Raw genomic sequence first — 21,813 nt, 5'->3', positions numbered from 1 at the left:
GGATTTTTAAAAACATACATCCCATGGGGTGTTTCTATAAATTATTTTTTAAATATATTTTCTCTTTCATTTCCCTTTCCATTTGGAATGTATTATGTACTTTGGTGTTTTCAGAGAAAGCATGCATCTATCCTATCCCAAGCATCTTTTCTGAAGAGCACAGGTAAAAATATGCCAAATTATGAACAAGAACAATGGCAACCCATCCAATCAAGTGGGCTCAGAAGAACAAAAGCCAGAGTATCTAAAGCAGTGAAGGATTCTGACCACTGGGGGAGCCCCTGGGAAGTGGCTGCTCCATTTCCTTTTCCAAAAGCTTTTTATATAGAACATCAGTCTGCTCTCCTATAAAGATGAGGTCAACTCCCTTGACAGCTGCCCCTCCTCCCCCCTCCCCCATCTCTAGTCTACATACACACCCACAGAGATTAATTAACACTTGCTCCAGGAAGAACCACAGACAATAGCATCCGATACTGGAATAGTCCTTTGTGAATAAGTATAAAACTTACAAAGGAGGAGGGAGATATTCTAAGAGAAAAGCATTGGACTTTATTGCTTAAAGCCAAAGAAATTTGTATTTGTGATGAAAGTATGAAAAACATACATTTTAAAAAAAATTTAAATGTTTATTTTTGAGACAGAGACATGGAGAGAGAGAGAGTGGAGGAGGGGCAGATAAAGAGAGGGAGAGAGAGGGGGACACAGAATCTGAAGCAGGCTCCAGGGTCCCAGCTGTCAGCATAGAGCCTGATGTGGGGCTCGAACCCACAAACCATGAGATCATGACCTGAGTTGAAGTCAGATGCTTGACTGACTGAGCCACCCAGATGCCCCAAACATACATTTTTTTTTTTGAAAAAAAAGTACACAACAATGAAATCTTGTACTGATAATCTACTGTTTTTGTGCCAATTTGGGTCTATTTCTTAAGAGGCTTATGTAAAATGAACAACAGTAGCTAAAACATTACTATTATGGCATGTGGTCAAGATCTGAGAACCTTCAATAAATGGATAGTTGTGATGCCACAGACAGATATGCTTATAAAGGCACAAAGAGAATGGTAGTCCTTTTCACTATGATATAAAGCATTTTATATGATACGGTTATAAGTATAGGTTTTTTTTTTTCAAAATATAATACAGTCAGATTTTTTTAATAACTTAAACTCAAGATTCCTTATGTTTTGAAGAAATTTATGAAAACAAATGCTTTTGAGAACTTAGCTGAATATGAGCAATTTCAATAAGCAAATTCCCCTTTGCTTCTGAATGAGGACTTTGGAAACTGTCAGGACTTACCAGTTGCAATTTTTCTATTTATAATGTTGCTTTCTTCAAAGAAATGAAAAGCATTTTATGGACATTACTTAATAATTTCTCACAGCTTTCTAAGAAGACAAAAGATGTGCATGCAGTAACTCAATAGATATTGAGAAGTTTCCTCCTAATAAATTTTATTCATGTAATAAATCCCACCTTTAACAATATTCCCCAATAAACCTTCATATTCCTAAGCTCATACATGTTCACATTTATATTAAAAGATTTTTACATTGTGAAAATGGGTATATAAGCATTTTGTATCCAAAAATATCACCACGGTTTTGTTGTTCCTTTTTTTAAAAAAACTTGTTTTTCATACATTTTTGGTTTTATATCATAAATGACATAAATTGGGCAATATTAATCCCCTTTGTAGAAATTTTAAATGCCTTCCTACCAGTCTATACATAAATCCTTTTTACTATAACTTATACAACCTGTGGTCGTTTTTATCTATAGCCTCTGTCCCTTTCTGTCTCAAAGCTTGTAGCTAGTCTGGCCCCTTTCATGCCATTAAAACGACCAGATTCTCCCCTTCTCAAGGTCTTCACATGTCCTGCCTTCTGTCTCGCCTTTCCATCACCCCACCCCAAAATTTCATATGCTCTTTCTCTCTCTCATCACATAGTCAGTCCCTTCTCATTCTTTCCATCTCAATTTAAATGTGACCTTCCTGTATGAAGTTTCCATAAACTGGATTGTCTGAATCCAAATGGCTAATAGGCTCCTATTTTCATTATGTGCTCAAAGTATCTATTTTATGATGCTTTGTTCAAAAAAAAAATGATAAAAGGGAGGTAGTCTCAGGAGGATAGAAGTGCTGGTATAGAGGTGCAAAAGTGTAAATAGTAGTCTGTTAGTCTGTTCGCCAGCTTGGTTCTAGGGAGCTTAAGGAGGAAGAGAGAGAGAACCACAGCAAATGCTGAAGGCACTGTTTTGATTGAGGGCACAGGAAGCAAGGTCACTGGCCAGGGTGGCTGTGGAAGGATTCCTCCCTTAGTAACTTGGGGGCAGCAGATTTCAGCAAGCAAAGCAAAGCAGATAAAAGTGAGCAGACTTGTTCTCAAGCACAGGTGAGATACCCTTGGAGATTCCAGTACATCAGTGGGGAGCCAGAGGGGAGGCTCAGGCCCTGCAGATGGAGTTCTGCAATGGAGGGGAATCATGTCTATCCTCAGGCGGTCAGATTTGAAGTTACTTGGGTTAAGTAAGTGACGCCTGGGATAGTAACAGCCAGCGATTATCAGCAGTTGCAGATCTGTTTCTATACTAAAGCAGATAAAAGCACCCAGGAATTATCAAAAGCCACAAATCAATCCCAGTGTCTTGTCATGCACCCACACAGCACTTTTCCCTTTCCTCGCAGCTACTTAATGGATACTGGCAAGCCGTCAAACAGACAAACAAAGAAGTGAGGATAAATGATGCTTTCCAAATTTAAGGTGAGTCATCAGTCAGGCTGGGTATCTCAGGGAATTTAGTCTGTTTTCTAAGTAGCTTTATTTTAGCACAGCCATAAATCTAGCTGTAATTAGTCACTGAGTCCAATGACTCAATACATTTAAGCATTTCATTTGATTCTCAACCATGAAAAATTGCAACTGATTTGACAATACTGGTATGCTCTCACTGGCATGCATATGCTGCTGTCAGCACAACATGTGCTACCAGTATCTTTTTCTCTCTTGTGATATTGATGAACTATCATGAACCATCTTCTATCTCTCCTACTTCCCTATGGATCTAGTAGGATGCATTGGAGAGGAAAGTGATGATAGTAGAGTTTATGGCCATGGCTAGATTCCACCCCTCCCCCACCACAGATGAAACAAATAAGTTTATGTGGAAACGGAACAGAGCATGGAAATTTTTTTTTTTTTTTTAGGGTTAGCTACTTGAAATATTACCTTAGTTAATGAAGTAATTCTACATTCTGTAACTGATAAAGATTATTTTTAACTAAGCTATAGTGGGCAAATTGCTTTTCTCATCACTAGAATTACCATTTTAAACAAAGAAGTAAACATTTACTTTTTAATCTCAAAACAAGTTAAACTATATGATACTTTCTATTAAATCACATGTAACACGTTTTAAAAGTAATAGTAAATGTTTGCAAACCTTTTAAAAACTGTATTTGATACCTCGTGGATATTCTTGCACATGTTCCAAGATTTTCATTTCTCCAAGGATTTTTATTCACCCACAGAATCAAAATATCAAGGCATAATAAGGTTTCATCAAATGCTAATGAAACATCTTTTTTTTTAATTAATTAACTTGTAAAGGACATAATAATGACATTCAAAGGAGGAGGCATCATCTGTGGACTGTTCCATTTGCAGATTTCAAGAAAACTATTAAAACATTTATAGCACTGAGGCTCAGATGGGTTCGTGTGCTCACTTGTGTGGCCATGTTGTATAACAGTGGGGGGTTTAAAGTGATAAAGTTCAGCCATCCATTTCCGTCTCCAATTGGGGCTCAGGCAACTGTCCTCTATTGTTTGATAAATTTTTTTTTAAATGCACTGTTTGTAGACCCACATTTAAAAACATTGAGTAGAACTAAAAAGTCACATATTTTGACAGTAAAAAGTATATCTTTTAGAAATATACAAATGTAAAGTAAATTATTGGAAGATTTTACAGGTTCGTTCTAAACATAATTATCATAAAATGCAAATATAACTCAGAATATATTCGTTGTTATATTTTTGTTTCATCAGCTCCACTAAGGAAGGCAAATATGTGAATTCTTTGTATACAAAAAACCCCAAACAAACAAGAAACAAACAAATAAAAAAAAATTCCACAAAGTATAGCCAATATGACCACTGAGTAAGACTCTTTATGATTACTAGCATGGAAAAAGTATAAACACTTAGATATCTTTCATAACTTTAAATTAGTAAATATATTTAACAAATGAGAAATCTTATTTAACCAATAGTTTGGGATCTTCATTACATATATAACCCCAAAACATGCAATATTAATGTGTCCTGAAAATAACAGCTTTAAAAGAATTAGAGCTTAAATATTCTCCTAAATTGCTTTGTGAAACTTAAGACAAAATTTAGTCTTTCAGAACTCCTAACAAAAGGGGATAGAAAAGAAGTGTTTAGAGAAAGTTGAAAGATGACCTTTGTCATATATTCCTTACATTGTAAAAGAGTAAATGATGGTTTCCTAGGGAGCCTGCGAAATTGCTAAAATTAAATGTTTGGACATAAATGTGGAATGCAGAGTTATATTCTTCAATAATTTCAAAAGCAATTTAAAAGCAATTTTAAAAAAATCATCCAGTCTAAATAAATGTTATAGGAATCCTAGACTTATAAGAATAATACATTTTAAAAGGCCTAGATAATATACAATATAAAAATAAGTTTTTACAAATAAGGCATTTATTTTCATTTTAAGTACAGTTGTCTAGGCTTTTAAAAACCCTTCTCTCTTTGACTGGTTTTATTTTGATGTTCAGCAAATGGATGAGCAGCAAAAAATTAAGTGGAATAATTGGAAAAGGCCATAAAATTCAGCATCTGATAATATAAACAGTAATAATAGGAGATAGCAATTTTATTAGTTATTTGGGCTTATAAACAGCCTAATGCTCTAATAGTAAACATATGGTTTATTTAACTAATTGCAGCTGTCATTCTTAGAGGCGATTATCACCTGAAAATAGTGAATTACACCCAAATAAAGGGTGAGTTTGTATAGATATTGGTCCTTATTGGTAGCCATTTATTCAATAATAGCTTTTAGGCACCAGTTACAAAGATAGGCAGAAATATAAATTCTGTGTATATAAAAAGAGAACCAGCCATTTAATAAAATCAGGTGTACAATGCCCCCCAAAATATTTTTTATCTGGAGGCTAAGGCAATCTGGACTGGACAAATGTATTTCTTGTTGGAACCGTTTCAGTCTATAGTTTCAAACACCTCCCACACATTTACACTGGGAGTTTTGTTTATTACCTCTTTTCACCCCTAGTGTTATAAGCACAGTATGTAACTTGCAGAAGTATCTCTACATGAGACATTTTTGATGGAATGCGAAAGATTAAAATATAGATGTTTATTTCAGAGATGCTGAAATGAAATATAAACATTCTGTGACTATAAGGAATATGTGCATAATGCAATGTATCAGGAAAGAACAAGGATATCTTTAAAAACAATAGGTATGTGTTTTGAGAGGTTGGAATTCACTGTTCTAGGTCACTTTTTAAGGTGTGCTTGACTCACTGACAGCTTTGGCATGAAATCACCTTTAAAACAATCTCTGTTTGAATGCAATGAATCCTGATATGGATTTTTTTGGAGCTGACCATATTACCTATTCTAGGCAAACTACTTACAGCAGGAAAAGAAGATGAAATTTGGGTGCTAGGGGGTTGCTATGGATAGTTACTCTGAACAGTTCAGTTAAAAATTGAATTTGTCAGTTCTATTATTAAATATTATACAGCATGAGATTAAACCTTGGGTAATTTTAAAACTATAATAAAACTTATTTCGGAAGACTGCAAATTTCCTAATATGTGCATTGTTTTCAGTATCATTGATACCATAAACTTTGCCTGTGTGACCAGCAGATGATGAGCAGATAGCCTGTGTAATATTATCAAATCACACAGTCAGAAATCAAAGTCTTTTTCTCCCACTTTATAAGCTATTTGGGAAGAAAGGGTATGGGTGTATGTATGTGTGTGTGTAACTGAGAGCAAGAGATTAACTTGTAAGCCATCATCTGATGCAAAAACAGACATTTAGTAAGTCATCTATGAAGAGATGTTTCAATAACAGCTAAGCATTCATATAAATCTTCAGAGACCCAAATGCTCTCATGTGTGACAGAACACGCATCTTAACTGCCAGAACTCCTATTTTAACAGATCACATTTGGCAAATGGCTCTAGTATTTGGAGTTCTGTTCAGTGACAGATTTGTTTTCAATGTGATTAACATTATCTGAGGACTAAAATGACCTTCACTTAAAATCCCTTTTACATTTTGTCCATGTGAACCCTACCAGGGATGGTGGTCTTTGGCTGTACTTTAAGGATGATTAAAACATTCTAAGATGGTTATGAAAGAGAGGTCTTCAAAGACAAGAAAATAACCAATAATCAATGCTATTCTGTGCACTATATGGGAGCACAAAAATTTATCCCAAAGAATATAATCTAGCCATCAGAGTTCACGTGGATTCAGCGTTAAGTGAGCAAAGCATGAAACAGATTTGTGGTGAAAAACAGCGATGCTCAATTGCCTAGTCTAATGTTCTCACTCATATCCTTTCCATCATCGAATTTGTTTGACATCTAGTCCTTTTTATGATGCAGTACGTGGAAAAAAAAGCCCTTATTACAGAAGTTTTAAACATATGTTACACATTAATTGTGCTTGTATAATCACAAACAAGCAGGCAAACGCTTCACTGGGCTACATCAGCTTCTTTGCCTAACTTCCACATTGGTTTTGTGAATTTTGGAACAACATACATCAGGAATGGCTCCCTCTATTTAGGGCCCCAGGAAATAAATAAGGGCCCCAGCTGATTTAACTGGGACTTTTTATATATTCTCACAGGGTAAGAGAATCTAATCAATCATCCATCTTTTGAGGAATCCATTTGGAAACACGTATAGAAAAAAAGCATGCTATCTACTTTGGCATTCTTATTTATGAGAAAAAAAAAAGACAAAGCTTACATGCACACAGAGGAAACAATCCGAATTACAGACACATCTATTAATATGTTTCCTGACTTACGACTGAATTGTACTCTTTTAAAAAGTGTATTTGTAAAAAAAAAAAAATAAAAAAATAAAAAAAAATAAAAAGTGTATTTGTTGTTTTTTGCTTGTTTTTTTATTTTAGAGAGAATATGCATGACTTGGGGAGAGGGGCGAAGGGAGAGAGAGAAATCTTGAGCAGGCTCCACACATAGAGTGGAACCCCATGTAGGGATGAGTCTCAGGACCACAAGATCATGACCCGAGCCAAAATCAAGAGTTGGATGCTTAACCAACTGAGCCACCCCAAAAGTGTTGTTTTCTAAGTGTTTTTATTTATAATGTGGCCCCTTTCTCTACAATAGGTTATTTTTATACATGCATACTATCATCATTTTCATTATTTATAGTTAACACAGATATCCCATTTAATTTACCCTTTTAACCCTATTTTACATATTTGCTGATATTTTAGTATAATTATATTTAATATTATTAACAGAACATGAAAATACAAACTACTACCATTAGGAAGGAAATGGTTAAGATCTTAAGCTCTTTTATGCCAAGGAAGATAGTGGTTTGTGGAGAACCACAGCTTTTTAAACTTGACTTTGACCTGTGCCAGCTGCAATTTCAGAAGAAAACCATTTGAAGGGAAGAGATGGTAAATCAATGGGTCAGTTGTCTGGTGGATTATTCTTCTTCATGCCACTTTATCTGTAATTGTTGCCTTTCCCCATGAAACCATAATAATAAACACCATGAACCTGGGTAGGCACAGCCAGTCACTATCCTACGGTCCACTTGGTAGGAGTTATATGCATGAGGACTAAACGGGGTATGTGAACAGTATGGTCCCACTCTGGGATTCAGAGTGGATATGTGTCTGAATATAGTCTGGAACAAAAGGAAAGTATTAGACTCGTTTCTAAAATGACATCTATTATTTAGGAACTAGGTCAAGAAAGCCTATAATTACATATCTACTATATTTACATGGTGCTCCTTCATCAGAGAGCTCTTCTAGAAAACAGATGACAGTGCATAAAAATAAATTCTATTTCTTTCTCAACCCCAAAGTACATAGAACTTGACATGGGATATTTTCTAGCTAAAAAGCACTTATATAATCTAGCGTCAGCTTTAATTTCTCAAACATCCATTTTCTGCTACAATAAATTGATAAAGCCATTTATATTTCATTCGCATTTGTTATATCTTAGTCTTGGTTTTTCATTTAGATAAATAGGCTTTTATACTCTAGACAATATAGGAAATCCCAAAGCTCAGAAAAATCACTAATGAGGATGGAAGGAATTAACCATTATGGAAACTGAAGCATGTAGCCAGTACACAACATCACTTTGTGTTCATGTAACAAGGTCATCAGTGTAGCAACTATTCAGTGAGCTTGATTTTTCAGTATTACATCCTAAATCTGAAACATCTACTCTTAACAAAGGTGGTAACTTGGGGCGCCTGGGTGGCTTGGTTAAGCAACCGACTTCGGCTTGGGTCATGATCTTGGAGTTTGTGAGTTTGAGCCCCGCGTCGGGCTGTGTGTTGACAGCTCAGAGCCTGGAGCCTACTTCAGATTCTGTGTTTCCCCTCTTTCTACCCCTCCCCTGCTCACGCTCTGTGTCTATCTCTCAATAATAAATAAACATTAAAATTTTTTTTTTAGTAAAGGTGGTAACTTTATGCCATGCAAAAAAAACAAAAAAACAAAAACAAAAACAAAAAACTAGTGCTCAAATGTCATTTTTTAAAATTAATTAACCCTTTGTCTTTCCTCAGACCTTTTATTTGTCAGTATCTTCATTAATATTTCAAAGATTAACCTACATAACAGTGTAAATGCTAGGCTAAATACAATGCCTTATACATTGTAGGCATTCAATAAGTTCATTCAGTAAATAAGTGAAGGTTGGACGAAAAATATCATGAAATTTAAAATGGGTTTAGATATCACCTCTAAATTAGCTGAATTATGCAGGATTAGAACATTGATATATTTTCACTACTAAATTTAATATTATTCACTAAGGGAATGTGGTATTGGATAGTTATATAATTGATAGAATTATTGGTAGCTTCTAATATACCCACAGATCATGATTTTTCCCAACATCTAACTTTCAAAATATAAATTCTATAACATTTAAAGCTATAACATTTTTGATTAGCCTTTTCAGTAACTGCAGATCAATATTTTTTCCCATGAGTAAAAGCTTATTTATATGTACAATGAAATTTAGTACTTTATAAATCATTTGTAGTAATCCTATAAGAAATCTGTAAGAGTGAAATTATGATTATAAAAATAAGTGGATTCTAACAAATAAAAACATCTTTCAGTAAAGTTTATGGATACCAAAAGGCATTCAACTTTTAAAAACCCCACTGTATAAAATCGAACGGAAAATGGTAACAGGGCCAAAGCTAGTAATATAATTGCTACCTAACTATAAACTAATTTAATACTGAAATCAGTATGTTCACTCTTTTAACCTCAGAGAAAGAATATACACACCTTACTATGCAGAACTATCTTCAATGGGATTGCACCATTGAGGAAAATAGAAAATGGAAAGCTATAAGAGTTCTTACTTATTTCTAGTCCCAACAGATAATATTTCATTGATATTGGATTTCCATATACATTCAGGTAGAATATTAACATTTCTTGCTTCTCAGTTTTACTAACTGTAAAATTGCACAAATTATTTTCAGTAGTATCCAGAGATACTGTACTGTTAATTGGCATCATTAACATTTTGGAATTATGATTTTAAATATACTAGTTGAAGGCATGATTGGACGTTGGTAAGTCATGTACTTGATCTCTAAAGAGATGGAATTCATCTCTTAAAAGGTTTTTATCCTCATGTTACCTGTCACAAATTTGGAACTCATTTTCTTTTAATTTGCAAACTTTATTTTCATATTGGAAACAAGCTATAATTTTAGTAAGTAGAAGACGATTTGAAATGCAATGCTATCCATAGTTGCCTCTTATCCTCTGGGTTTCTTATAGAATTGTTTTTAGGGATAAGAATTATCTGGAAACCAGATGTTACAATTGCCCTAATTTTTAAGTCCCAAATTTCTCATTTCCATTTTGGCAAAAGAGGTCAAAAAGACATGATAGCCTTTTTGATCTGTCTTTCCCCAACACTAGTTCAGCAAGACCAGTGGCTTCATTCTTTCTGCTATTGTGGGTTCACACTTTGGTGTCCTTATTTATTCTGCCATCACTACCTTTGATTATCCCGAAGCGAATTCTTTCCAGGTCATTCTGTCATTAACCTTCGTTTTATAGCCATAGATCTACACCCAGCAATCTATTTTAAGCACGAATCAATAATCTTCTCATTATAATAACCACTACCACTAAATCTGTCATTGTTATGCTAAACACTTATTCAACACTTAACACATGTACTGTGCTCAAAGCTTTATTAAAGAAATTGAGGCACATAAAAATTAAAGCATCTTGTGGTGCCTGGGTGGCTCAGCTGGTTGAGAGTCTGACTCTGGATTTCGTCTTGGGTCTTGTGAGTTACTTCAGTTTTGTGAGTTTGAGCCCCTACTAGGGCTCTGTGCTGTCAGTCTCCTTCTCTTTGCCCCTCCCCCACCCTGTACTCTCTCTGTCTCTCTCAAAATAAATAAATAAAACTTAAAAAAAAAAGGAAAAGATTAAAGCATCTTACCCAATGTCTCATAGTTGGCAAATGGAATGTGAAATGGTAAAGAGCAAGCTTTCACCCATTATACTATAAGGCTTCCTGCAGTACCAATGTAAAAATTTCATTGCATCATCTTTTGGGATCTTCAGCTTCAAATTTATTTATAATGCAGTCATGACTAGGTCTGCATTGTCATTAGAAGTCAATTGCTAGAAAATTAGTGTGAAGAAAACAAAGCTAGGTCATAGAGTATCTGGATGCCTTAAAAAGACGTCTGGACTTTATTGTGTGTGTGTGTGTGTGGTAAGTAATTATGGAAGTGTTGTAGCTGGGATTCTGCACAGTTGCATTTTCAGAGACCTCTAGGTAGAGACTAGGGGAGAGATGAGGAGGTCTGAACTACATGAATGTTGATAAGCTTGGGAGGAAAAATGGAATCAAAAAATATTTGGAAAGTGAAATTTCTAGGCCCCCATGATCAACTGGATAGAGGGACAAAGGAGTCTTTGATGGCTACACCTCCAACACTTGGGCCATCACAGTCTCTGCAGTACAAAGTAGCTTGCTCTAATTCCACTCTCCTCCTGGACTGAGCCCTATGCATGGGCTGCTCCCCTAAGCAATAGAACTCCTATTTTCCAATTACCCAACACATCTGGATTATAGAAATGAGAGAAAAAAAATGAAGTCTGAGGATGCTGAGCTGTCACTGAACAGGTAGGTTGCAGGTTTGCCTGTGTATTGGTATATATTTCAGCCACTGACAGACTTCTATTAAACAGGATTTAAATGGTTCCTTACATTTCTAAGTAAAACTCCACTTTGCACTGAAGCAACATTAGAGCACCACAGATGCTTACCAAATTTAGATAACTAATTATCATGGCTATGCTTCTATAACTTAAAGGGATTTATAGCTTATTAATACATGTACACACAAATCCTATATAATTAAAATTATGTGATCTGCAAGACACTTAGCTATTTGCAAAAATAAAATAGGTATCATAACTCTACCTTAGCACTTCAGCAGAAGACCTGATTTTCAAATATGTCTTTTTAGATTTACATAGGAAATCCTGTGATAAGCCACCATGCTTCATACCAGGCAGCCCAGGTTAGAAGGCTCTGGAGTCCCGTAATGCTCAACTAGGTTAATACTCAACTAGGTCAAGACTCAACTAAGACAATATCAAGGAATCAGGTAAAAAGCAAAATGGGGTACAATACATTAATATAAGAAAATCCCCCCAAAATTATGTACATGAATATATTTGTCCAGATACAAACAGAAATTTCTGAATAGTACACCATAAACACTAGTTTCATTAGGATGAAATATACATTTTCAGTAAAAAAATATGGCTTGTTTAAAACATGGTTTTGATGAGAAGACAGATTTTCATTTTTTTTTTACTTCGTATGTTTATGGTTTGAAGAGTGGGGCAGCAGAAGACAACAATATAAGAAAAGACAGATCAAGTCAAGGACTTGGCCCATAGTGGGCACTTGTTGAATAGCTGGTAAATAAAGAACGAAAGTCAAGTTAGTAGCAATTGGGGCTTTTATGCAAGTGACACACAAATCGACTTGGTGACGTGTTGACCTAACTTACGACTTTGACTCTGGTTCCTGACTTTGAATATTTTATTCCCAGAAACTACACACCCATATAGTAAAAATATACTACACACAGAATTCCCTGGACTTAAAAATATATCTAAGGGTGCCTAGGTGGCTCAGTCAGTTAAATGTCCAACTCTTGATTTTGGCTCAGGTTGTGATTTTGTGGTTCATGGGATCGAGCCCCACATCAGGCTCTGCTCTGACAATGCAGAGCTTGCTTGGGATTTTCTCTCTCTCTCTCTCTCCCCCCCTCAATCTCTCTCTCTCTCTCTCTCTCTCTCTCTCTCTCTCTCTCTCTCTCTCACCCTCTCTCCCTACCCCGCTTGTGTGCTATCCCTCTCTCAAAATAAATAAACTTATATATCTATATATAGATATCTATATATATCTACATATATATAATTACATACATATATATAATCACACACACACTATATATATAGTGGGCTGGATCAGACTCTGGGGCTACACGGAAGGGGGGGTGTCTACTTCCTTTAGGAAACTTTTTGCAGTAGGGGCACCTAGTGGCTCAGTCGGTTAAGTGTCTGACTCCTGATCTCAGCTCAGGTCATGATCTCATGGTTTGTGGGATTGAGCCCCATGTGGGATTCTGCACTGACAATGCAGACGGAACCTGCTTGAGATTCTCTCTCTCCCTCTCTCTGTCCCTACCCTGCTTGTGTGCTCTCTCTCAAAATAAATAAACTTTTAAAAAAGCAGATAAAGATTTAGGAAATTTTTTGCAGACAATGAAAACTCTACCTTGTCCCATCAAAGCTTCTGTATCTCAGGATGGAGGCAAGAAGGCTGACATTGAAAGGTAAGAACTCAGATATGCCCTTTCATCAGAAGCTGAAGTGGAATGGTCTTATCCTAAAAACACATGCCAATCTCTCTTAAACAGACCCATAATTGTTTCCAAATCTGTCACTTAGGAGAATTTTAGAAACATAACTTTGATAATCCCACGCTCCATTTCCAGAGTACAATAAAATCCAACATGCATTGGGTGCTCACTATGTACAAGACATATTTCTAAACAGTTAATAGCTTTTTGTTTGAGGTGATGAGTATTCCTATTCTTCTTCTTTGGGAAGAGTTGAGAGAGAGGCAAAGTGACTTGCCCAAGATGGCATAGTTGGGAAGTGGGAAAGCAAAACTCTAACATCAACACCAACCCAGAGACCACTGTTCTAACATGTTTGCTATCTGCCATCTAAGAAATTAAAGCAAATTAAAAAGTATGCCATGTCCTATTAATCTAAAACAGGCAGAAGAGATCTCAGAAAAAAAAATTGCAGTATTTGACAGAACATTTTAAGTAGTTATGGAACATAGTTTGTTTAAACAAAGTGGTCTTTTTATGTACTTTTCATGAGAAATTTTAAGTGTGTTTTGGTTGTTATTTTCCTAAGTCTGTGACTGAAGGGCCTTTGTTTACTGGAATACTTCACATACTTCCTTCCTCTGTTGTAGGGCATTTATTTCTCTTCAGATACCACAGGCCTAATATCTATGTATAGAGTTTCATTTTTTGTTATTTTCTGCCATTGTGAAACAGCATAAGAGATAGACATATCTGTAACCATGCCCGTGCATATATATATAAATAAGTTCTTGTTACATAATATAAAAATATGCTATGCTTCTTAATCTATAAACTAAATAAAACCACCGTTTGAAGATAAAGCTTAGTAAGTAGATACAATGGTGCCTCTAAGTTTATGACTTGCCTTTTAATATTTGGGTTACAAATTAATTTGAGAGCTAATGTAGCGAGTATGATGGTTAAAAAGTATGAGATTTGGAGTTGGATATTTCTGAATTCTAATTAGTAAGTCTTTGAACAAAGGTAACTTGCTTCATTTCTCAAAATGCCTACATCCTATGTTATTGTGAAAATTAAATAAGATAATACATATAAAGGCCATAACCCAATGCCTGGTACATATTACGTGCCCAATATAAATCAGTGATTATAATAATTTGCTACCAAGTCATAGTTAACAAAGTCGTTTAAAATACTGTTTCTTTGATTCAATGACCCACAATTTTCCATATTTTCCTGGTTTCTAATATTGGGATACATTTCTAAAATTATTACATATAGTCTCCTCTCTGCCTGTCTCCCCAAGTTCTTCTAAAAGTATTATTAAATTAATAGTGTATCCTAGGAGTAGGTGTTAGATTCAAGACACACGGAAATAGTATAGTGCTGCATGTTTGTAGTTAGATTTGTAGTTAATAAAAGTATTATTAAATTAATAGTGTATCCTAGGAGTAGGTGTTAGATTCAAGACACACGGAAATAGTATAGTGCTGCATGTGCCCTTTGATGTGGAAATCCAAGGGCAATTAAGCAGGAAATGAGGAGATACTACTTTTTGCTTTGAAGATGAACCCTCCAAAGGTTCTCTTTATCTTTTTACATCTCCTCCAACAGTGCTAATTCTGTCCCTTGTATATATCCTTATGCAATTCATCAGCACATATCTGCTCTATGACCAACACAATGCTAGATGTTAGAGATTCTGGAAAGAATGAGATGCTAGCACCTACAGGATCTCAAAATAATATGAAAGAAGAATTTGCTTGAGGAATTCTTACTGCACGTTTGAGTGTAATTAAAGTACCTAGTCACTAGTAGATGACAAATTTATGATTTTGGTAGTCATGTGGTACTTTCAGTCTTGAAGATACTAAAGGTCTTTCTCACTCAAATGTGGTGATGTTGTTAATTCCTTAGATGAAAGGGGTACTGCTCCCAGTCAAAATAAAGTGAAAATTAAAAATGAGTGCAAATCTATTTTTGAAAGTGAGGAGAATTTATTGTAATTCATTTAATTCTTTATAGATCTCCACTTTTAAATTATCTCTGATTCTGTATTAATTATTCCTAAATGTATAAATTATATTCAAGGTGGTTACAATTGATAAAGCAAGACAAGATTAAGAAACACAAAACAAAGGGCATTATTTGAGTACAGAAGGAGATTTTTCTCCATGAACTGTCATTCTGTTTCTATTTTACCTTAATCTGAAATATGTACTTTGTCATTACCAGTATTTCCACAGGATAAGATTGAGGTCACAAGCATTTACTGAAAGACTTAAGCAAAAATGAGCAGCAAGATTAAGAAAGAAATAAGGTAAACAAATAGATGGCTACAAGAGTGTCCTTATTAAAGTCTTCAGTCTGTTGGAAATACTTGATATTTACACAGAGAGCAATTGCTTTGTATAATTATTTGTATAAACTGAGACTAAAAAGGCATAACTATAAATGTATATCTATAAACTGATAAAAAAGTTTAGATGTGTTTGATGCTTCTCTTTTATTTTTCACATATATATGTGAAATATATATATATACGAGTATATACGTATACACACACACACACACACACACACACACACACACACACACAAACTTGCTCAATTGTAAGCATCCTGAATCTATGCTCAGAGACATAGAAACTCATCCTCAAGATTAAAGACTTGTTTTTATCTGGGTGGAGTCAGAGAGTTGCCTTGGTAACAGTTACTATCACTAAATTAAGTGTTAACAATGGAAAATTTACAAAATACAGATGCTAAAGTGGGGCAGCATAGGGAAAGAACATTTTAAGTCTCCCCCCACATCTATTTTTTACTGCAAGATACTTTGAGCAATTTTTGAGTGTTTAAAATATATACATATACAGAGTGCTTCTTATGGAAGTAATCACCTTAAAAATTATGAAACGTAAAGAAAATCAGAATGGTAAAGGATTAAAAAGCAAAAGACACTGAATCTGAAAAACATGAAGGGTCACATAGAAGTGGCATTCTGCCTCTTGCTCCTTGTAAATTCTGTAACCAGAACCAGAGCATTTCTGGCATTTGGTCTGGAATCATTTTGAAGGGTAAGGCTGATTCTGTGATACTAAGCACAGACAATTTGGCATTTGGCTCCAAAACTATGCTCAGGATTTGTTACTTCTTCCCTCAGCAACAGGCTCCCAGCCAAATAATTTTTAACCAAATCTCAGAGCCCAATTTTGCTTTAGTTACTGAGATCCTATTTCAAGTTGTGATCAAGATAAGGGGAGAGAGAAATACTGATACTTGTGAGATCCCAGGACAAACTGAATCCATACAATTTCTTTTTCTGTATTAAAAATAAAAAGAGGCAAGAAAGTGTGATATTTTCAAAACACCTAGTTTTTTTCTTCCACCTTAAAGTCCAAGTAGGTTTTATTTTTTTAAACCTGGACTTGGTGGAAGAGAGAGCATGAACATTTAAGGAAAATATTAAGTGGATTATTTAAAATCAAAATCTTAGACTTTCCTTAAACTATTTCACTATTTTTTTTCACATAAAGGGCAGTTGAACTTTACTTCTAAAATATGCAAGACAAGTGAATAAAAGATAGTTTTCCTCTTTCATACACTTAATACTGATTTTTTTTTTCTTTTAGCAGTGTGTAAAAATTCTGGGTTTTGTCTTTTTAAAGGACAGTAAAATGAAACATTTTCCTCTAATGTATAACCAGTAAAATTTAATTAATAGTTATGGAGTATCCACAGTATAACTGTGTAGCTGGACTTCTTTAGCCTTTTCTTTTCTTTAAACATCAAACAACTGTTCCACATCAGAACTATGTCTTAGATTAGACGTTTAAATTAGGAACTACTACCATCCTTGATTTAATCTTTAAAATTTTAAATAAATACAGCCTAGTGTTCAAAAGATGCATCTATAACAGGTGTATTATACCCATAACAGGTGTATTAAGTTTTCATTGAATAATATATGTTTTTCCTTTAAGATTTTTGTTTGAGGATCATATTTCATAACCCACCTCTGAATCCATGAACACTGGTATAGGTGTATGATATGAAGTCCATTAGACAGACTTTCTGTGTACTATGTTCTTTCTGTTTCTTTTTTAATAGCATTAACTTACATTTTAAATTCTGTGTTTTCACAAGTCATCAAATAATACTTATTTCTATGAAATTCAAAGGGATATTTACATAGTTGAAAGGACTGTGCTTTAAAAGGAACAATGAATTTTAAATTCCTAACTGGTAACAAAATTGTTATGATCTTTTCTAAATTCTTGTAGTATTATGCCCACTGAATTGTCTTTTAGGATTTTTAATTATATTCATTTCCTATTGACGCTATAATAAATCACAAAACATGTACTGGCTAAAACAATAGAAATGCATTCTCTTACAATTCTGGAGGTAAGAAGTCAGAAAGGGGTCTCACCAGGCTAATGTGAAGATGTCCGCAGGCCTGCATTTCTTTCTGGAGGTTCTAGAGTAGAAAGTATTTCCTTGCTGCTTCAGCTTCCCAAGTCTCCCCATATTCCTTGGCACATGCCCCTCTGGGTCTATGGCTTTTCTTAGAAAGCCAGCAATGGCTGGTCAACGCTTTCTCAAGTGGCATCACCTTGAAGCTCTCTCCTACCTCTTTCACTTATAAGGACCCTTGTGATTACATATGCCCCACCTGGACAATCCTTGGTAAGCTGATTAGCAAACTTAATTCCAAATGCAACCATATTTTCCTTTTCCATAAAACAACATATTCTCAGTTTCCAGGGATTAGGATGCGGACATTTTTAGAGGTTAAAGAGGGGGGAAGGGAGGGGCGTGTGGGTAGCTTAGTCAGTTAAGCGTCCAACTCTTGGTTTCTGCTCAGGTCATGATCTCACAGGTTGGTGAGATTGAGGCCGGCATTGAAGCCCACTTGGGTCTGATTCTCTTTCTGTTCCTCTCCCACTCGCATGCTCTTTCTCTCAAAATAAATAAATAAATAAATAAATAATAAATAAATATCAAATAAGGGGTGGGTGGGGGGAACAGAGAGCATTATCCTGCCCACCACATTAATATGACATTCTTAAAAGAAGAACAAAATTTGTTTTTGTTGTTTTGTTTTTGTTTTTTAGTATTATGCCTTTTATTTTACTAGGAATTAGGTAGAAACTAAGATTAACAAGTATTAATTAAGTAGTAAAATGTACAGGTACTAGCAGTAAACATCAAAACTAATCCTACTATTTCAATAATATTAAATAGTGATGACATTTGTGTTGCATCCAGCACTGGCTTCAATATAGATTTCACCCATCAGTAGCTGACTTCCAGCTGACCATCCTTTCTTAATTCCAGGTCTGTCCCACAATCATAGAAAAGAGTCCACTATGACACAAATAAAAGGTCATCTCATCATTTTCTGGATTCCTTTTTCTTCAACAGTTTCCGTGTTTTGAATTATCATACAATACTAGTTCTAAAAATCATTGAGTCACCTTCTTTTGAAATTCTTCAGGCAATTTCTTTGTTTTCAATTAGTATATAGTATAAATTTATGTTTATATGACATCTCCAAGTGACCAACATTCTACATGAAATGGTCAGGGACTTCTTTATCCCCCAATAATAAAAGAGTCCCAGGACTTCATTGAAGATTAATCTTTGGAGACAAAAATCTGCCTGTTTTTCTCTTTCTTGCATTCTGATGCAACAAACACACCATGCACCAGGTTCTGCTAATTATTATTTCTTTGGTTTCAAATCATTCCCCCACCCCAAACCACCTGTGTCCATACTAATCTCCTTATTTGCTTACCAGTCCCTTTTCAAATTATCCCCATACATAACATCTCCACTTATTGTGTCCTGCTTTTCTGATACAGGATAACAGATGAGGTTTTGAGACTAAATAGAGAAAGAGGGCATTAGTCCCATCTGCCTAGGAAGAAAACAACCAGCAAATTGTCCCTTATTTAAGGGAAGGTGGCTTCACCCCAATAAAATTTCAACGTATTTCAAAATTGCAACAGATTCTTGGGCGCCTGGGTGGCTCAGTTGGTTGGGCGTCCAACTTCAGCTCAGGTCATGATCTCACGGTCCGTGAGTTTGTGCCCCACATCGGGCTCTGTGCTGACAGCTCAGAGCCTGGAGCCTATTTTGGATTCTGTGTCTTCCTCTCTCTCTGACCCTCCCCCATTCATGCTCTGTCTCTCTCTGTCTCAAAAATAAATAAACGTTAAAAAAATTTTTTTTTGATTGCAACAGATTCTTTTCAGTTGGTTTTTGTTTGTTTGCATCTTTTACAGAAAGGCCAACGTTTCAACTGAGGCCGTGGAAGCCAAGGACATTTTTACTGGATTGGCCTTTGTGCTTGACAACTGACTGTTACTTCAACTATACTCTAGTGATAATTCTTCCTCTGTATTATTCATTTAGGGAAGTATGATGCTGAAACACCTAAGAGCTGCCTTTCTCCAGAGCTAGAACTGCAATTACAAGTAAATAAACTATAGATTTTTCCCAAATCTGATGGGACTTTCTTTTTTGTGCCTCTACATATTAGCCATGCAGATTGCATATTTAAATATGTTTTTTAAAAGTTGTCAGAGATGATTATTTGATCATAGATTTCTAAGTTTGCAAAAAATGGAACATTAAAACATATAACAGTGGTAGCAGTACTTACAAAGAGAAACACTTTCCAATTAGCAAAATGTGAGTCTAGATATAAGCATCATGTACAAAAATCACAAACCTTATTGCCAGCAAAAAATTAAACCAGGTCTCTCCCCTCTCCCCATCCAGGGAATTTGTTTATGCTTTAAATGTTTTTCCTGACATTTAAACTTGTTTATGCATTTTAAATATATAAGGGCTTACTTGTCTCATCAAAGAGACAAGTATGAATGCCCAGAACTTTCTGGTATAAGTGTTTATAGAGTTCATCCACACTTGGAGAGAAAAAGTGGAAAGACAAAAACAAAAACAAACAAAACAAATGACTTGTTCGCTGTTTCTCCTTTCATATCCAACCTGTTAAATCTTCTTGATTATATATCCTAGGTAGCTTCATGCTTTGGTTCCAGATGACACTTTTCTCATTTCTGCATCATCAATCATCAGAATGGTCTTTCTGCCCTTAGTTTTGCTGCCCCTAAGTCAGACCTAAATATTGGTGAGAAAGGTCCCATTCTAAAATACAAATCTTAAAATCCTTCAGGAGCTTTTCTTCCCCTGTAAGATAAAGTCAACTCTCTCCAGCATGAGGTCTCACCCCACCTAACTTTTTATCTCAACTTCTTCCTCTTTCACACACATTCTCTTTCTGACTCTCAGAGTCAGGAAAAGCACATCGCATCTTGACTTTTCCTGAATTGAAGACCTACTCTTTGCTGCCATGTTTCTTCATTTGTTAATCCACTTGTCCAGCATGCTTTTACTCACCTCTACACAGGAAGAACTACAGAGCAGATCAAAAGGAACATCAAAAGTGTCACTCTCACAGTCCTTTGGCAACTCCTCAGATTCCAGCCAGTGCTGGATGCAGTTTCCCATGGGCTTTGATTTATTTTGTGCCAGCATCTTGCCTTAAAATGCTGTGCCTTTTTTATTTCTGCTGAGGGGTTTCTGCAGTGCCAAACCTAAGAGGGACTCCGGCAGCAAATCACGGAATTCATATCCTAGTGGCAGCTTTCACATGATGGGAGATAGAAGTTCATGAGTTTCTTTCTCTTGTCCTTCAACAGATAATTCAGGGAAACTGTCCATATGATTCTTGAGATAACAGAGCATTTGAGACTCCATTGCCCTCAATAACATTGCTTTATATCGGCTTTTCACCTGACCTGTCACACACTCTCCCCTCTTCATAAGGATTTCTACCCAGATAAACTACCTGCATCCTCCACTATACTGCAAAATCAGCTTCCAGCTTCCAACAAAGCTAAGACAAGGCCCCGCTCCTATTGAAACATATCCTGCCTCTGTGCTTTCAGGTCCCAGAACCTACTTCTACTATAAAACTTAGCAACAGAAATTTCTTTAAGTATGGGTTTTCTCATGTTCATCTTTGACTCACTAGTGTTAATACAATCCCTGACAAACTACAGATGTCCAGTAGATATTTGACGATTGAATAAATGAACTCAGAATTCTCATTTGTAAACTTTTTGTTCAACTGTGGGCTTTAGGAAACAGACCTGTAAAACACACTTGTAACAGTTACAGCATCAAGTACTGAATGGCAGCTCAGAAATATTTGTGGGATGAAAGAATATGAAGGAAGCTGACTCACCAAAAGAACACACATGGCCAAAGTCTTGAAGAAACTAATATTTCCCCAATGTAACTTGAGATAGGTGGTGAGGGAGAAAGAAAATGAGATGGGCATCTTTTCTCAGGCTTCACAGCTACAGATAGTAACCTGGGGAAGGCGTCAAGTGCAGTCTGAAGGAAAAAGGGACTAGAACCAAGTGTCGCTTTCGTTCACCTCTGTCAGTCAGCCTTGCTGCAAAGCAGTCCCAATACAATGGTGCCTGGGCAAGGTGCCAGCGCTCTGCAACTTACATTTTTATTCATCAGCACCCAGAGCTGTCAATACCTAG

At 35.5% G+C, this 21,813-nt stretch overlaps 1 protein-coding gene and 1 long non-coding RNA gene across 7 annotated transcripts in view; one reads left to right on the top strand and one right to left on the bottom strand.

Annotated features, from left to right (window-relative positions):
* Nucleotides 1–19,734, top strand: part of LOC131507324 (uncharacterized) — a 32,366-nt gene extending 12,632 nt beyond the window's left edge. The window contains exons 3-7 of one of the 3 annotated variants that reach the window (XR_009259447.1): nucleotides 2,695–2,770; nucleotides 11,835–11,975; nucleotides 13,144–13,217; nucleotides 15,462–15,546; nucleotides 19,516–19,734. This is a non-coding gene — a long non-coding RNA (uncharacterized LOC131507324). Of the gene's footprint in view, nucleotides 1–2,694; nucleotides 2,771–5,425; nucleotides 5,523–11,834; nucleotides 11,976–13,143; nucleotides 13,218–15,461; nucleotides 15,547–19,515 lie in introns of all 3 variants that reach the window. The other 2 variants (XR_009259448.1, XR_009259446.1) reach the window with 2 other exon arrangements.
* SNCA (synuclein alpha) overlaps nucleotides 1–21,813 on the bottom strand; it is a 156,761-nt gene that overhangs the window by 55,187 nt on the left and 79,761 nt on the right. The window lies entirely within an intron of this gene.

The sequence above is a fragment of the Neofelis nebulosa genome, chromosome 3 (assembly GCF_028018385.1).
Source record: "Neofelis nebulosa isolate mNeoNeb1 chromosome 3, mNeoNeb1.pri, whole genome shotgun sequence".
NCBI classification, from domain to species: Eukaryota; Metazoa; Chordata; class Mammalia; order Carnivora; family Felidae; genus Neofelis; species Neofelis nebulosa.
This window is presented reverse-complemented; position numbering and strand designations above follow the sequence as displayed.